Genomic DNA, 5346 nt, shown 5'->3' on the forward strand with positions numbered 1-5346 from the left:
CACACACACACACACACACACACACACACACACACACACACACACACACACTGCCTCTCCCAGGAATCGTGTTTGTGTGTGTGTCGTTTTGCATGTCTGAGCACAGTCGTCGCTTCGTGTTCCTGCTGACGAGGGCTGGACTGGATGTGGGCGGGGCTTCTCGCTCTTTTAAACACCAGTCAATTGTTTTTCTGTTAACCCCGTGGATCCTGATCATAGTCAGGTTATTTAGCGTGTTGCTGGAAGCCGCTCCTCCCTGGAAGTGATTTATCCAGATGTATCGAGCTGAGTTTACCTGTGCTGACAGGTGGGCTCGGTCTGTTCAGCTCTCCCATCCCTCTGAATGCAGCGACCTCGTCTTCTTCTCACCTCTCTTTGTTTGTTTCTCCCAGCTTCCTAATTTCCCTCCCCCTTTGTCTCCCTCCCTCTCCCTCTTTGTCTCCCTCCCTCTCCCCCTTTGTCTCCCTCCCTCTCCCCCTTTGTCTCCCTCCCTCCCTGCACTTGCTCGACTGGTTCCCGGGAAGAGGAAGGCCATGAGGGGAACAGGGAGGGAGGATAAACCACAAGGAAATGATGTTGTTGTTGCATTAAATAGCTGTGACCCCGCCCTCAGACACACACCTGACAACTAACGGTAGAAGCATATCAGTGAGGATGACGCTGCCCTCAGCCCTGTACCTGCTAACGTTCACCTGCACACCTGCCTCCTCCCACCTGAACCTTTATGCTTTGATTTCTCTGAGCTTTGCTGCTGTACGTCTGACATCATCAGCCCGGACGTGTCGAGCACGCTGGATTTTAAAAACTGCAGTTAGTCTGCGATGTGTGGGCCAGACAGACGTGAGTTTAGAGCAGAAACCAAAGATTCATTTTTGTGCTTTGAATGTAAGAAAGCAGACGTGTGCTCATGCAGTTACATCATCAGTGTTTATTGGGTCGTGGATATAAACTGCACAGCCCCTCACCTCCGAGTCCACCTGTTACTGACGTATTTACCATCTCGACTTTTATGTGACGTCGTTTTTTTATTTACTCTTTGTGCTGTTAATGTGTAACACACACTTTCATTTTTAACTTAAGTTTTCTGACGTCTGTCATCTTGTTTTTAAAGATGCTGAATAACTAAATAACTAATAACCCACCAAACAAACATGAGAAGCAACAGCTGCTATTTGATTTTAATCCTTCATTTCCTGTGTGTGTCTGTGTGTGTCTGTCTGTGTGTGTGTCTCCTCAGTGTGAGCGTAAGGAGGAGATGATCGAGAAGATCAAGCTGCTGGACATCCAGACTCAGGCTGCCATCGTGTCTCACATCCAGGAGGTGACTGAAACCTGCTGAGAGCAGCTTCACTGCTGATCACTGATCACATGGTGCTGCTGCAGCGGCTCCACCCGGGAAAGTTTGTCCCAGGTGGAGCCGCTGCAGCAGCACCCTCACGTTAGTGTGTACCTGCTGCCTGTTTTCATCTGGAGGTGCTGACCCACGTCAGCCTCACAGCCTTCAGGTTAACCTGCAGACTGTTCTCTGGCGCCTCCAGGAGGACGCCACCTGCATTGAGCAGAGACGTGGCCTTCTGCTGGCGTCTGTGTCGACTGTGACGCTAAAACGTCTTTGAACTTGAGTCTTTAGAAATCATTTTGTATCAATAGCAGAGGCTGAAGGGGAGGGACCCCTCAGAAACCAGCACGGGACGATCACCGTCGCTGTTTATTAGCCAACTAAACCGCTCAGCCACCTGAGGAGAGGCCACACCCCTCCTCTGGTTTAGGTTTATCAGCACCAGGCTTGAACCAGAGAGCAGGTGTAACACTCACTGTGACATCATCATGAGCAGGAAACTGTTTAGAAACTTTAAAATCTAAATTTCAGCTGCATTGTGTGTGTGTGTGTGTGTGTGTGTCTCAGGTGACCCATAACCAGCTGAATGTTCTGGACCTGTCCTGGCTGGAGGAAGGAGCAGAGATCATCCACGAGGAGCTCGAGCCTCTGTCCCGCAACATGGCGGCGTCCCTGCGGCAGCTCATCGACCAGCGAGACAAAGCCAGCGAGGTACGCTCGCAGACGCAGCTTTATACACGTGTCGTCAGCGTGACGCAGACGCCGTGATGTCTGTGAACAAGGCGCTGAGTCTGAAGGTCGTGTTTAACTGAAGGAGAGATGATAAAACTGTAACGTCTCAGAATAACGTGATTGGGCGCCTTCAATGATCCATGTGACGTTCTGTGATGTGTTGTTGACGGGAGGTCACAGTAGCTCATATTCAGTGTGTGGTCAGAACGTTTGTCTGATTAAGCTTTAAAGGACTGCAGGTCACGTGTGAAGCTTTGATTGGACCGATCGCATCGATCTCACGTCCGTTGTTGTTGTTGACACGAGATTCAACATATTTCACCTGAAGTGTTCACGTTTCCCACTCTGACACCTGCCTTACAGGTGATTGTGGACCTGACCCAGGAGAGGGACTACCTGTCCAGTCAGCAGCCCCAGGATGGGTGCAGGGTCCTGGGCACAATCGGCCCAGAGCACGGGCAGAGCTCCGTGGGGGCGGGAGTGAATAATGGCGGCTCGACCGGGGCGGCGCTTTCCAAGGAAGAGAAGCAACATCTGTCCGTGGAGCTCGCCGACACCAAAGCCAAGCTCCGCAGATACAGACAGGAGCTGTGAGTCTCCGCCTTCAAACACGTCCGTCCAATAAAGTCTGACGAGCCCGAGCTGTAATGTTTACCTCACACTAACGCTAACGAGGCTCCAGCACATCTCACAGGCCGTGTGTACACGACCACGCCGGTGTAATCACAGGGCGGAGACACGTGACTGGAGGTTAACAGCAGGCACGCCTGCGTTACTCACTGACCCAGGCAGCTCTCTGCTGAACACACTCACACACCTTTCTCTTATTTTTGGTCATAAACATGACGTTTTTGGTTTTTTTTACATGAAGGTCAGAGCGCCGATGGTGTTTCCATAACGACGCTGACAGGACGTGTGTGTTTAACTGGTGACCGACAGGAAACAGTTTAGAGACAAACGGAGCCACAAAATCTAACACACGACCTCGACCACGTTAACCACTGAAACAGCAGGGTGCTCTCAGAGCGAGCGTGCTGCTGGCGTCAGATAACTAACGGTGCGCGTGTGTGTGTGTGTGTGCGTGTGTCTGTGTGTGTGTGTGTCTGTGTGCAGGGAGGAGAAGACGGAGCAGCTGATGGATTCGAGGCATGAAGCTGAGCGTTTGGATCAGGAGCTGCAGAGACTAAAACAGGAGGTGAGAAACAGGACGAGTCACACATCACTGACGCGCTGAGCCACAGTAGGCGGTCGCGTGTCCGTGAGGAGCGTTTCTGTGGAAGCTCGTTTTCCTGCGTCCCGGTGTGAGTTGTGCTCAGCTTTTGGGAGAATCCTCGTCTGCAGGGGATGCTTCCTAAAAGGAAGCAAAAACAGAGCCTGTAATTATTTAAAGATGGTCCACAGAGAGCATCCAATGTTCAACCTGAGCATTTCTTATCTGCTCACTTTGGATCTGCCATGAAGTTGTTCCAGGAGCAACAGAAAGATGGAGAAGTCGGAGCTGTGGAAACATCTGACGGCTGATGAGGCGAAGGTGTTCGGGGCGGAGCTCTGTGGCGGCCTGTGAGGGTGGACGGTGACTGAATACAGGCTGGAAACATCTGGAGCAGCTGGAACCGCTCCTCAGCAGGAACGACGCTGCATCAGGTTGAAGATGAGCCCATATTCTACATAAAAGGATCGATCAGTTTGACCTTTGACCTGCTCTCTGTGGGCTGTGATTGGAGGACGGCTCTGTCCAGCTGAACATGGTTTGCACGATGGATTATTTCTAACACGGTCCTCTCACAGAGCTGGGATTAGACTCACATGTAATCTGATGGAGGGTCATCCCCCTCTGCAGTGGTCTCAGTCACTTTGTCCCAGTTTGATGAACTGGTTTTGAGCACGCAGCAGAGATTAATAAGTGTACAACAGGATGACGTGTAATCCTGCACGGCTTCAGCATTTAAATTACCAACAGATTACAGAGCATCAGGAGATCAGAGCGTTTGTATAGAAGAAGTTTAAGCAGGCTGCTGCTCTGGGTTCGTACAGAGTGGTTGGATGGTGGCGGCGCTTTTATCGTGAGGTTTGGATTAATAACAGGAAGGAAGTGACGATAACGTGTTCCTGTTTTATTTTTCAGAACCAGTCTCTGTCCGTCGAGGCGCGCTCCGCCCGGGTGTACCGGGACGAGGTGGACTCCATGCGGGAACGAGCCGCTCGCGTCGACCGCCTGGAGACCGAACTGAGCAGATGCAAAGAGAAGCTCAACGACGTTCACTTCTACAAAACCCGAGTGGAGGTAAAACCAGAGCGTCTCACCACAGAGCAGCCTCCACATTAAAGCCACCGACAAACACCACCATCACCTCCGCACGCTGCCTGAAACAGGAAGCTGTGGGTCCTCTGGCGTCCGCTTCAGGCTGGCTCCAAAAGGGAGTCAAATACAGGGCTAGTCTAAGGAGCTTGGAAAGAAAAGCGTCTGGACTTCAAGTTGCTTGAAGATGTTTTACCTCTGATCCAAGAAGCTTCTTTAGTTCTAAGGTCAAATGCTGGAGAGTCCCAGACCCACACCCGCTTTCACACCTTGGCTCATGTGATTAGAGGATCATCAGGGGTCCTTTGTCCCTCTGTGGGGGGAAACTCCCACGGGGTTTAAATCTGGGACTCTCCACCATTTGACCTTAGAACTGAAGAAGCTTCTTGGATGAGAGGTGAAACTTCTTCAAGCAACTTGAAGTCCAGACGCTTTTCTTTCCAAGCTCCTTAGACTACGATGACCTGGATGACTGAGAACCTTCACAGACAAATACCTGGCTATTTCCATCTTCTGCATACAGTCTGTGTAAGGAGCAACAATTGAACGCTGTAAACAGATGAGCATAAGAAAAACAGTGTGTGCAGACCGGGTGGTGCTCCGGGTGGTGTTCAGCTGGGACACCTGGGTCCTGCTTTCATGTTTGATCCCCTCCCTAACCACAGACCTGCACACGCCTCCGTGCCGGCACCCTCAGTCAGGCGGTTAATGCCTGACTGAGAGTGATGTACACAGACCTCACCGCACAGCTTCCAGGACACCTGCAGAGGTGTGTGGCATCCACACCTCCTCCACTCGGGGGAGGGGCCTGGTGATGTCAGGTGGTTTTAATGTCGTTGCTGACAGAAAAAAAAGACAAAGGGGTGAACGATTATTTTCATGGTTTTAATATTTTCATGTTTCTGTTTATGTCCTCACACCGAACACATTTCTGCACTTAATCTGACCGTGTGTGTGTGTGTGCGTGTGTGTGTGT

Source organism: Haplochromis burtoni, unplaced genomic scaffold (assembly GCF_018398535.1).
Source record: "Haplochromis burtoni strain Fernald_Lab_line unplaced genomic scaffold, NCSU_Asbu1 Contig_321, whole genome shotgun sequence".
NCBI lineage: Eukaryota > Metazoa > Chordata > Actinopteri > Cichliformes > Cichlidae > Haplochromis > Haplochromis burtoni.